The sequence below is a fragment of the Solanum dulcamara genome, chromosome 8 (genome assembly GCF_947179165.1).
Source record: "Solanum dulcamara chromosome 8, daSolDulc1.2, whole genome shotgun sequence".
Taxonomy (NCBI): Eukaryota; Viridiplantae; Streptophyta; class Magnoliopsida; order Solanales; family Solanaceae; genus Solanum; species Solanum dulcamara.
In genome coordinates, this window is record NC_077244.1 from 48,447,309 (window position 1) to 48,461,518 (window position 14,210).

The 14,210-nt window shown below is 38.5% G+C and overlaps 1 pseudogene; it reads left to right on the forward strand.

Annotated features, from left to right (window-relative positions):
- Positions 1–11,822: 11,822 nt before the first annotated feature.
- LOC129901866 (5S ribosomal RNA) lies at positions 11,823–11,940 on the forward strand (annotated as a pseudogene).
- The last annotated feature ends 2,270 nt before the right edge of the window (positions 11,941–14,210 follow it).

Below are 14,210 nucleotides of genomic sequence, written 5' to 3' on the forward strand. Positions count from 1 at the left end.
TCAATGAGGATGTAGGGCATGTGGATGAAATCAATCCAACATTATGAATATCCTTACATACCTGGAATGAAGATCATCTCACTGGAAATCAAATACATGACTTGAAAATCTTGAATCATAGCTTTTCTTCTCCTTTCCGGTCTCTTCTCTCAAATCTCCTAAGTTGAAAGATAAGAAAACCTCCTTGGATATTATGAGGGAACTGATTTTTAGTCCCAAAATAGCTAGGGTTATACTTGGGTTAGGTGGGAAAAATTCCAGAATGCCCTTTCTCAAGAAAAGATCTGAAAAACGGGTTCAAAAACTTACAGGCGCGATAGTGGCGCACTGCGCCATCACCCACTACTGTATCTAGTTTCGAGCGCTCTATTGGTGTGCCGCACCAAGCCCATAAATTACTGCAGTGGTAGTCTTTGGTAAAATGATCATAACATTTGACTCTGAAATCGAAATAAGGCAAACTCAGTGGCGTTAGAAAGAGGACTCAAAGACCTTTTTTTTCCCCAAAATTTTCATCTTATATATATAAAAGTAAGCTTACAAGTACAAGGAGGGGGACGTGAAAGGCCTTACCTCCGAAAATAAAATAGAAGATATCTAATGAGAGGACTCCTCTCGACTAGGAAGATCAAGTATAGGAAACTAGTTCTATTCAACTAAGGTACAAAACCTAGCTAAATTGAAGAAAATCAAGTATACCCAATTTCCTTTGCATGGGTCGAGATCGGTCATATCTTCTGTGGTGCTTGACTAACGTTTCTGAGAATCTATTCGGGCTTTAAATTCTTGGGTCCATATAATAGCTAACATACAAGTGATGATGTATACTGTTGCTCCTCTTGAGAGTTACTGTTCTGCCTGCAACATCGGCTGTCTTTTGCAATGTCGCTTGACTAACGTCTCCGATTATCCGTTTGAGCTGAAATTTCTTGGGCTCAACCATCTTTGGGGATTCTATTATCCTGCAAAATTTGGAGGATTTTGGATGTTGCATGATGCATGTTGTTCAAATTATAACAGCTGGAGTGTGTTGTGAATCTGTACTGATAAACAAATAAACAAATACAGATGGCTCAAGAGGTGCAATTTCAGGTTGGTAGGAGTTGTTGAGAGGTGTTCCTGATGAATGCTTTTGGATTGTTGTAACTGCTGTAATCTTGGAAGAGGACCTGTACAGAAGCAAAAACAAAAAACAAAGTCCGGAAACAATTCTATAACCCCAAAACAAAGAAGCACTTCCCAAGTGGCTCCGCTTGTTGTTACTGATGTAGAAAAATTCCAGGATGTGTAATGTGGTGTATCTGCACATACCAGCAAACAAAACCAAAAACAAAAACTTGAATGTGTCCTATGTGTGATGCAAGGAAACCATCCTGGGCTTCCAATCAATATTCCTATACCTATTAAGCCAAGAAAGAAGAGAAGATAGAATAGAAACTACTCTACTCCTTACCTCTAAAGTTAGACTGGTTATTCTAAGAAAATAATAAAGATAGTAATAAGGAAGGGAGATTTTCCCTTGTACAGGAGTTCTGACTGTGAGATCTTCAAGGAATTTATAGCTATGCATAGACAAAACCATGTTGAAGTTTGAGTTAGAACCAAAATGGAAGGAGTTAGGGAGGTTTCTTGATTCTTCTGAGTTTCTTTCTTCTGAAAGAAGGCATTTCCAGCTTGTCCATCTCAAGGTATGCCCTAGATCTTTTGGGGAGATCATGCACTGTGAAATAGAGTTCAGGAGATTTACATTTGTGGTTGTGTTTGGATAAGACATCAACTGTGTAGTTTGCTTCTCTAAGGATGTGTTTACAGCTGAAAGTTTGGAATTGGTTGATTATGTTGTTTAAACTGTCCAGTATCTCCTTGATTGACCAAGAGGGTTTTGCTTCTTGTTGTAACCACCTGATTAGGAGTTGAGAATCTACCTCGAACTCTACCTATAAATAACCAAGCTGAATACACCAAGATAGACCAAAGATAGCAGCCCTGATTTCTGCTTGGTTGTTAGTTCCTTCCCCCAATGGAACTGCATAGGCAAAGATAAGGTCACTATGAGTATTTCTAAGTATTCCTCCTCCACCAATGTTGCCTGGGTTGTTAAGGCCACTATCATCTGTATTTAGCTTTACCATGTGATCACCTGGTTTTGATCCAGCATACAAGGATAATTTTGGTGTCATGGTAGCATTGTTCCACTGAAATGACTAGGTCCTTCCAGTTATTTGGCCACTCAATATAAGGAAAAGCTGTGATGAGCAGGTTAGAGATGTCTTTGTAGACAGAAAATTTGACTCTTGAAAGGTTAGATTTCTTCCCTCCATATTTGGAAGCACATCTATTCTTCCATAAGTTCCAACAAATGAAGACAGGGACTGCTTGTAACAGGAGCTTATGGGCTTCATTCTTGTATTTAGATGTCCACCATCTCATAAGCATATTTATAAGAGGTGTGTAATCCTTGTTTATGCCCAAAGAATCAGCAAACACCCTCCAAGTATTCTTGGCAAAGGCTCCTGCAACAAAGGTGTGATCAATGGTGTCTTGTCCAGGTCTATCACAATAATGGCACTGAGAGGGGGCTTTGCCAAAGCTGGTTATTTTCTCATTGGTAGGTAATTTCCTTCTAAGAGCTCTCCAAACAAGAAAGGAGCATTTGAAAGGTATTAGTTGGTGCCAAGTACATGTATTCAGCCTAGTATTTGTCCTCTTGTCTCTAATGAGCTCCCAGGCAGAAGAACAACTGAACTCCCCATTGGTATTAGGAATCCAGCAAGGATGGTCCTGTTTGAGAGGATGGTAGCTAAATTGAGTTGCTAAAATGTTAGGAACAAACTGAGGAGGGGCTTTTTGGATAATGAGATCAACATTCCATTGGACATTAGTTAGAAAAGCTGAAACTTGGGTGTGGTTAAACCTACATCTATTAGCAGAAAAGTGAGCTAAAGGGCCAACACCTAGCCAGTTGTCCCACCAAAAAAGGCAAGAGCTAGACTTAATTTGCCACTGAATGTGAGGCTCAATGTTGTGTTTGTTGTTCATGAGGTGCTTCCAAATTAAGGACTGACCAGTGTCCCATTTTTTTGTAATAATATTGGCCCTCTGACAGTATTTGGATTTAAGGAATTCTCCACACAAGGTGTTCTTGGTTCTAAGGGTCCACCACTGCTTGTATTGAAAATATTTAGCCACATCAGTGATTTGTCTAAACCCTATGCCCCCTTCATCATAAAAATAGCTAAGGTTCTTCCATGAGGACTAGTGGTACTTCCTCTTGTCATTTTTCCATCCCAGAAGAAGTTAGCAGTGATGCTCTGAATCTGCTTGATGATGGTTGAGGGAGGGATGCTGGCTGAAAGCAAATGTATTGGCATGGCTTGAATAACATGCTTCACAAGAATAGCTCTACCCCCATAGCTCAGGATTTTAGCATGCCAACCAGTGATCCTGCTTACAACTTTTGCAATAAGATCAGAGCAGTAAATAACTCTTTGCCTGCCAATATAAATAGGACATCCCAAGTATGTTATAGGAGTACTCTTTTGGTTGAAACCGGTGATTCTCTTGATTCTCAGTACAGTAGACTTTAAAGCATTGGAGGGAACCATGAAATGACTTTTTTGCTTGTTGATCAATTGTCCAGAAACTCTTTCATAGGTAGCTAATGTTTCCATAATGAGAGCTAAGGTATGCCTTCTTCCAGAAGTAAAGATGATGATATCATCTACAAAACTCAGATGATTGATCTGAGGTCCCTTTTTTGCCATAAAGAAACCATGGAATTGGGGATGATGATGAAGATTATTTAGTAGTCTGGACAGCACTTCAGCACCTAGGACAAATAAAGAAGGGGAGAGAGGATCACCTTGTTTGATACCCCTTGTGGAGTGAAACAAACCATGTCTTCAACCATTGACTATAACAGAGTACCAGTTATCAGCCATGATTCTCCAAACCATGTCAATAAAAGTTTCTTTAAAACCCATTCTTCTCATCACAAGACAAGTGTAAGTCCAAGAGACCCTATCATAAGCCTTGGTCATGTCAAGTTTGATCACAACATTGCCTCCAACATTTGGTTTTTTGATCTGGTGGATTATTTCCTGGGCAAGCATGATATTTTCAGAGATGTTTCTATTCTTGACAAAGCCAGATTGGTTCAAGGAAAGGAGGTTGGGGAGAATAGGAGCAAGTCTTATGTAAAGGAGTTTGGAAATGATTTTGTTAGAGAAGTTGCTAAGGCTTATGGGTCTGAACTCAGAGATTTTTGTAGGATGGTTTACTTTTGGGAGTAGAACCAAACAAGTATGGGTGAAATATTTGAAATCTCCTTCTTCTAGCTCATCTGAAAACTTAGCCGATAGAAATTCTTTGGACTTGACTTGATGTTAGAGATCCCTCATGAACCTCAACCATATCTAATACCCTTAAAATACTTAGGAATTGATCCTAACTCATATATACAATTACAAGTCATTCAGTTTGAGTCTATACTCATATGAAGAATGGTTCGAGTCTTGGCAAAAACATTTTAGGGTGTTACACTTTCGTAAATGTCACAACCTTTTATTTCCCATTCATACCTTTAAAACCCAAAAATCGCCACATGAATGGGGAAATGAATATTGTTAAAACATATGCATAAAAAACTGTGTGATTTATAAGTAAGAATTAATTGCATTAGGGTAAGTGGATTTCTCTTTGAACTTTCCATTGTGAAGATCTATTAGATATACTCGGTCAATCGATAGATTTGATATATTTGAACCGTCGAGCTTTGGTGTATACCTAGACAACATAAGTCACATAATTAACCCTTTAACTATTTTTGGTTCTCATTGTTTTTTTCATTTCATCCATGAACACTTCTTGGTTCATAAGTGCGTCGAGAATTGGCTTTACCAGATTCTCCTTGAAGTGGCTTACACTTCACACTTACATAGGTGATATCTAAATATGTTATCCCGTATAAAAACCATTTGATATTGTCACGCCCCGAGAGGGTACCAAAGACGTGGCCGGCACTCGAAGACCATTTCTGGACCCCAAGCGAACCACTTGGTCCAATCACACATCCGTTCATATCAATTAATCAGTGGAAAGTTTAAAATAAAGAAATAATTTAGTGGGCAATCCAAATCAATGATCTAACTAAAAAAAAATGGCCATGGGCCAACAAATCAAACTCCACTCTTTGTCATTAAAAATAGTTTGACAAGAATAATTCAGGGAAAGAAAATACTCAATTGACCCATAACTATCTAGTTTATAAAGCCTCTATCACTACTACCTAATTGGTGCCAATGACATGTTAAGGGCTACCTCAAATCAAAATGAAAAGGCTAACTCGACACAAGAATAACATAAACGGTGTCCTCCGAATGTGGAGGAGGACTCACCAATACGCTAAGTGTGTATAGATCCTCAATGGTGCTCCTAATGACGATCTCTTAAACCTGTCTCTACATTATGAAATGATGCAGGTCCAAATGGACGTCAGTACATGGAATGTACGAGTATGTAATATGGCAGAATGAAACATACCTCAAGGTAGAATAATACCGATTCAAATATCTCAAATCATGAGATACAAGAGACTCAATCAAAGTATCGTAAGTCAAAAGTAAGAATGCATTTTTAGACAAAGACCAATCATATACCATACAATCCAATCCAATTATGTACAATACAGTTCAATCAAATCATTTACAATTCGATCCCATCTAATCACATACCACTCTATTCAACCCAATCCAATCGTACACTATCCGATCAAATATCATTTAATCCAATCCATAACATATCACCTACTCCAATCCAATCATACACAATCCAATCATATATCATCCAATCCAATTCAATCATATACAATCAACTCAACAAACAACTCAACAATCAATTCAAAGGACTCAACTTAATAAATATGCAAATTAGAACTTAGTAATGTGATATAATCCAACTCAATTATCAAAAAGCTCAATCAAACCAATCAAATCATGTACAATCCACTCAATTTGGGAGTTTCTCTAACTAGCAATAATCCCACTACCTATAAGTAGGTGATGCACAACGAGCACATCGTTGCCACGCCCATCCATACCTTGCCAGGGCATAAACAAATCAACCAATCATGGGTTCCATCGATTAGCCAAGTCCTATCATTTCAGGATAATAAAATGGGAAACATACGACTTTAACAGTTTGATCCCATGGGAAGCATCCGACTTTAATGGTTCAATCCCTTCCTACGTTGGCGGCGTAGTTTATAGGGTTCGAGTATGGACTATACTCTTACCCAATTCGATGCTCGATACTCCTCCCAAGATTCAATATGCACATATCCATCAAGTGAGTAAAATATTCGAAATACTCATTTAGTCTCTTAGGACATAGTTTCAAATCAACTCATTTAGTCTCATTAGACTCTTTTCAAAACTCGAATTAAATCTGGCCTCATTGGACCTTCTTTCAAATCGACTCATCTCAAATCATCAAACCCTTCTCTTTAAAATTTATACAATCTCAACTAAATCTCAAAAATCGACATTTTAAGGTAAAAATGCTCAACTCATTTATACTCAAAATGCTCATGTTCAAAATTAATAAAAAGACTTCTCCAACTCAACTCATGCTTAAACTCTTTTTAAATCATAGATGAAAATAATTATTCCTTAAACTCAAAAATAGTGTATAAATAGTTTATGCAAAAATGTTCACAAATCATTTATTTAAAACTCCCTCTTAAAAGATCATTTATTTTCAAAATGTTCATAAGACTCCAATCAAATCAAATTATGCAAATCACATATCACATGATCACATTATACTCCAATCCACTTGATCACACAACATCCTCATCAACATAACCATTCACATCATTATCAAACATCATCGTTCACATCATTATCAACATCATCATTCACATCATTATCAAACATCATCATTCACATCATTATCAACATTATCATTCACATCATTATCAACATCATCATTCACATCATTATCAAACATCTTTCTCCAAAATCCTTATTTAATTCTATATTCCATTTTTAGAAACCAAAGTGACATTCAAGCTCTACCAATGTTTTATTTCTTTTTATGCCATTCACATTCATAACTATCCCAATTCTCATATAACTCAAAATCAATTTCATCAAACTCATGTAAAAGAATACCTCATTCCACTATGAAAATAATATTGTTTTTATTATACATAAAAACCATCAATCTCATCCTCAAGATAATTTATGACCAAAAAGAAATCTCATCTTGGGTTCATGTGAATGAATACATGACTCCATACTCTCAACAAGGTCAACTCAAGAACATCATTAATACATTTTAGTAATATTCTATAGTTTAGGAAATTTCAAGAAAACCTTCATATAAGGTTCAAATCTTTCACAACTTCTATCTAACACATCTATGGGCATATGGAAGAACTCAATCCATATTTTAGGTTAGCCTTACATACCTTAGAGTAGATTTTGAAGAAACCTTGTTGTTGGGTCTTCAACTTGAATTATTATACCCCGTACCTTTACGCTTCAGAACGTCTTCTTAAGCTTCTTGAAAGATATACCATGACCCAGATTATCTATAACATGATTAAATAACTCTAAGGAAGGGAGGACGTGATGCCCCTTAAGAGTGAAGGTTGGAAATAGGTGTATAAGGATTTGAAACGAATTGGAGGCCAAAATAACAAGTCGTAGGAATCGACTTACTTACGTAAGATACCAACTTGGACGACTTACATAACTAAGCCACTGGAGTACATGTTGAGCTTACGTAGCAAGAATTACATGGGCTCCTAAAGTAAGACGAGATTACGAACCCACGGGAGAGGCGGAAGGAGGCGTAGCACCTACTCGGAAGTAAGCAGGTGATGCACCTACTTTGACTAAGTAGGTGATGCACATACTTGAACCAAGTAGGTGACACACCTACTTGAGGTGGGTCCCACACCGCCACATGGCAGCCTTGGAGGCTAGGTATGGATTCGTGGCCCAATAAGGGCTTGACACGTGTCACCCTTAGGGGCTGAAACGTGGCACTTCCTAAGGATCCATATATATGTATGCTAATGACTCTTAAGTCATTATTTATCCAAAATCAGCCCAAAACATAGAGAGAAAAACGTGGACAAGAAGAAGGGAAGGAGGCAGCCATGGTTTAGAAGAATTAAAGGTGAGTTCTTCACTTTTCCTCCATCAATTAATTATCTAAGGTGTTCCTCAACTACGTGGAGGTGTATATATGTATATTAAGAGGCCTACGGAACCATATTTTCAGTTCTACACTTGGAAAACTAAGAGAAGCTTAAAGAGAAAATGCTAGGGAACAGACCCGTTTTTGAATTAAACTTCTGTTAGTAAAATGAGTATAACTCCTTGTGTAAGGATTAGTTTTAAGTGATTCAAGATGTTGTGGAAAGATATTTCATAGTTATATAACTTTCATTTAGACTCTACAACCCAGTTTTTCTTTTCTCTACTCGGAATATGGTGGTGAAGCATGGGGGAGCTGCTGCCCAGATTGTGTTTTGGAAATCCTACACGGACAGCTGTAAGTATTTTGGTCATATATTTTCGTACGAAATTACTGTAGGGGTAATTCAAAATTTTTTGCGACCTTGATACACATATATATAACTTTCATTGAGGACACAAATCCTTTTTCCCTCAATTACCGCTCCGAAACTAAGCGACAATATAAGACAGTGGGCTGTCCAGATTTCTCGTTTTGGATTGTTTTGGCGAGTTTGACAAGTTTAACGTAAGGTAAGGCCTTTCCTTTTAAATTGGAGTTGATGGTGTTGTTATAGAGGGTATTATATGTTGTTTAAGTGGATGTAAATGTGAAAATATGATAAATATGTTTGACGCCCGAAATAAACTAAATTGGAGTCGCTAGAAGTGAATTATCGTTGAAATAAAGTGTCGTTCTTGTAAGTTGTTGCTGCAGGGGTGTAATGTATTGTTGCAGGGACTAAATGCATTCTAAAAGGGGTGTGTATGCTGATGGTTACAGCCACATGACCCCTCGTTGCGTATAATAAAAGGCGTTACAAAATAAAGGCTAGACGCCCTATTGTGCTACCGTATTTTTGAATAAGTCGTTTGGAGTTTATGTTGTATATTGTTAGTGTAAATTGCTGCAGGTTGTTGTTTTGGGTTGGATGTAGGTCTTAGGGACCTAATTTGAAATTTGGATAGGGCACATTATAGGGGAGGTGCTGTCCAATTTTCGTCGATGCCTTAGCGAATAACAGAACTAGTCGGGAAAACGACTAAGGAAATAGATTCCATTAATACTAAGATGTAACCTAGGGTGATGGAAAGTAAAAGGGGTTGATATTCATTCTACTTTCATGTTGAATAGGTTCAAAGGATGGCGAGGCAAGCAGGATAAGGAATAATTTTGACAAGGTATGTAAAGCTTTCTCTTGGCATATTTTGGTATAAGTTCGTACAACTATCTTTCTTTCCTTTTGGAAATGTTTAGCCTTAAGTGAATTGTATATGAAGTGTGGGGATAATTCCATTCCCAGAATTCGAGTATACCTCATAACCCCTATCCACTGTTCAGTATTAGAGTTCCTGTGAAGATTAAGTATTGCCTAGTAGGGCTTCTATGTGTCATAATATAATATGTGGGAAGCTATCTCTCATTCCCAGTGTGATGTATCTGATACGAAAATGAGATTACAATTCCATAGTGGTTCACCGAGCCACATGAAGGGCCGGGTACGAAATATGTATATGAAGATCACTTGAAAGAAAGTCCAGAGGTATGTGAAGCTTTCTTTTGGCATACCTTAGCTATAAGTTAAACATGATACGATCTCTGAGGTAATGATCTAGCTTGCATATGGTAACTTACTACTCTGCTTGTGCATATGGTTTACATATCTTTACCGAGTCCCATAGAGGGTCAGGTACGACCGAAGTCCCAAAAAGGGGCCGGGTACGATATAAGATGATATAAATATTCACCGAGTCCCATAAAGGGCCGGGTATGACCGAGTCCCAAAAAGGGCCGGGTATGACCGAGCCCCACCAAGGGTCGGGTATGCTATGTAAATACAATGATAAGACAATATGTTTGCAGACCGAGTCTTATTAAAGGGCCGGTTATAGTATATTTATGCATATGATGACATAAAGATAAATTTGTAACACCGAGTCCCATAACAGGCCAGGTGTGGAATATCATACTGAGTTACATGACCTCATTTTAGAAGGTGCAGGTAATATGATTTATTAATTTTTGTACTTGTTCTCTGCATCCCCGCGTCAACTAAACTTTTCTTGTGCTATTTTGTGCTTTACATACTCAGTACACATATCGTTGTGACCCCTTTTTCTAGGGGGGCTGCGTTCATGCCCGCGATACAGATGCGTGCTTTGAGGATCCGCCAGCCTAGGGTTCCACCTAGCAAGTTTGGGAAAAGCTCCATTGTGTCGGAGACTAGCTTTTGGGTACTAAACCTCTGCTATATGTTTTCGTTTATTTAGTGGTATGGCGGGGGCCCTGTCCCGCCATATGATATTATTCCTATTCTTAGAAGTCTGTAGATATATATGTGTGGGTTGTTTAGAAGTTTATTTCGGTTATGCCTATGCGATATGTTGTAAAAACTATTATGTTGTGGCAGCCTTATCGGCTGGCTTTCCCTTTCATGACATGATGCACATGAAAGAGGCCACACGTGTATGAATATTTTATCACCCACTGGGTTTGTGTGTTTGGTTCCTATATCTAGAAGGCTATATGTCCGTGAAAAAGTTTTAACCTATTGAGGTTTTTGTGAGCAGTATCACGTTATACATAGTCCAATTTGACTATAGACGATATATAGGTACACGGGGGTCTGGGTCGGACCCCAATTGCGGCCCACGGGGTTGGGTCGTGACAGAAGTGGTATCAGAGCAGTTCGTCCTTGGAGTGTCTACAGACCATGTCTAGCAGAGTCTTATTTATCGGTGTGTTGTACACAACATCTATAGACAATAGACTACAGGACATTTAGTATGGTACCTTTCTTTTATATCTACGATCGTGCGATAGAGCCGAGTCATAGAGAATGAAATTCCTCATACTAACTTGTGATTTCAGCAGAAGGACAACATCGATAGAAGAAGGTTACTGACGATATTGGAAGTTACACAGCACGCAAGTAAGCAAGGCATGAATGATAGGTGCTAGGTAAGGTATTGAATTACGGTTAACATGTAAAGTTGAAAATTGAAAGGAAAAGTAGACGGAAAGTCTAAACAGGTGCAGTTCGAGTTGGACATACGAGGTAAGTACATCAGTTTATACTATTGTTGATATTGGGCACCCTGTGAGGCTGCGATATGATGTGATATGATACGTATATATATATATCTTTATGCGTATTTCCCCTGTGAGGCATTGTTGGCATTTTCTGCATGCAGGTGTTGAGATAGTAAGAAATACAGAGGAAACTCTGCCCAAATTTTCCTTGAAATAAAAGGAAAATAATTTAGGAAAGACTGGTAGTTCTGGATAGAACGATATATTAAGGATAAGACTAACTAAGAATGGTAAGTAACCCACAGTAAGAATCGTGAAAAAGGTTAAGAAGTGTTATACTATGGGGTAGAATGCGAATAAGATATGATGTGAATATAATGAGGATAGTTATGAAAATAAGTAAAGCCTTATGAAGAAGTGGCTAAAGATAGGATGTGGTCCGTGTAATAAGAATATAAGGGTAACTTGGGCGGTGCAACTTGTCCTACTGTATCAGCTGCTGGGTCATCGTCTTCTTCGGTAGATATGCGCCCCACCGGGCAGGGTGTGATCATACCAACACTAACGTACCGAATTCCATCAGAACTCCGAAGTTAAGCGTGCTTGGGCAAAAGTAATATTGGGATGGGTGACCCTCTGGGAAGCCTTGTGTGGCTGTGATATGAGATGAAATGCATGTATATATACACGTTGGCCGTGCATGGCATTGTTGATCTAAAGAAGTATTGTGGATATGTAACTCCACCGTGAAAGATGATAAGACCCTTTGAGATAGGGGATGCAGCTTTTGAAAACAACTAGCGCATTGTGAATTCATTAAAGGGACAAGTGGTACCCACTGGGATAAGGCTAGGACTATGACAAACCTTGGGACACCGAGCGTCGGAAGTTAAGTACTGCCTATTTGAGAATTGGAAACAACTATAAGCCCTAGCTAGTTATTGATCAAAATAAATGGAAAGTGGCTTCGAATAAATTGCTACGTGACTCGAGTACCCATAATTAGACTGGATTAGCACCTCATGGTTATGTTAAGTTGTCGTACCTAGGCAACCAAAGGTATGGAAGATATAAAGGAAGGCATAGATATGGTGTAGTATACCGAATGTGTTGGAAAAGAATCATACGTATTGGAAAATTGGAAATAAAGGCGTAAGGTAGAACACAATAGATAGTGACATGGGTACACCCTAAAGGGGGGAAGTCGCTTCAAGTGAGATTCCATACTGGCACGAGTTAATAAGATTTAAAGTCCAGCAATAAACGGATAAAAGCCATGATACCGGAGACAGTGCGGAGAATCAATAGTAAGGACTTGAATGGTATGACATCAAAGAATAGGTTCATACAAAGGGGATGAATACAACAACAGAATTACGATAAGAACTTAAATATACTGTAAGGAATAGCCAGGCTATACTCGACTGAAGGTAAGATGTTGGTAACAAAGTTACTAACTACTAGTATTGTGGTGTACAAGCAGCAAAACAAGGAAAGGACGAGAGATCTCTCCTATACTGGAATATGAGGAAACTCAAGGGTAAGTAGAGGAAGGAAGTAAGAAATGATATAGGTTTACGTACAAACTAGTATGGCGATGCTAAAGCATCTTTAGGGCTACTTTAAGCTCCTACACATGTTCGTGTAAAGGGTGCAATATGATGTGTGGTAAGAGAACTAGAAAAAAAGAAATGAAAAAGAAATATCTCCTGTTCCTTATGCCTACAGGTAATCCGAACCTTTGGAACTCTGATATTGATTGCTCAATGAAAGTATATGTTATGGCAACGGGATAGAGGACCTCTCCATATAATCGGTATAAGGTCCGGAGGAAGGTTTTGGTTTACATTCGAGGACGAATGTTCTAAAGGGGGGAAGGATGTTATACCCCGTACCTTTACGCTTCAGAACGTCTTCTTAAGCTTCTTGAAAGATATCCCGTAACCCATATTATCTATAACATGATTAAATAACTCTAAGGAAGGGAGGACGTGATTCCCCTTAAGAGTGAAGGTTGGAAATAGGTCTATAAGGATTTGAAACGAATTGGAGGCCAAAATAACAAGTCGTAGGACTCGACTTACTTACGTAAGCTACCAACTTGGACGACTTACATAACTAAGACACTGGAGTACATGTTGAGCTTACGTAGCAAGAATTACATGGGCTCCTAAAGTAAGACGAGATTACGAACCCACGGGAGAGGCGGAAGGAGGCGTAACACCTACTCGGAAGTAAGCAGGTGATGCACCTACTTTGACTAAGTAGGTGATGCACATACTTGGACCAAGTAGGTGACACACCTACTTGAGGTGGGTCCCACACCGCCACATGGCAGCCTTGGAGGCTAGGTATGGATTCGTGGCCCAATAAGGGCTTGACACGTGTCACCCTTAGGGGCTGAAACGTGGCACTTCCTAAGGAACCATATATATGTATGATAATGACTCTTAAGTCATTATTTATCCAAAATCAGCCAAAACATAGAGAGAAAAACGTGGACAAGAAGAAGGGAAGGAGGCAGCCATGGTTTAGAAGAATTAAAGGTGAGTTCTTCACTTTTCCTTCGTCAATTAATTATCTAAGGTTTTCCTCAACTACGTGGAGGTGTATATATGTATATTACGAGTCCTACGGAATCATATTTTTAGTTCTACACTTGGAAAACTAAGAGAAGCTTAAAGAGAAAATGCTAGGGAACAGACCCATTTTTGAATTAAACTTCTGTTAGTAAAACGAGTATAACTCCTTGTGTAAGGCTTCGTTTTAAGTGATTCAAGATGTTGTGGAAAGATATTTCATAGTTATATAACTTTCATTTAGACTCTACAACCCAGTTTTTCTTTTCTCTACTCGGAATATGGTGGTGAAGCATGGGGGAGCTGCTGCCCAGATTGTGTTTTGGAAATCCTACACGGACAGCTGTAAGT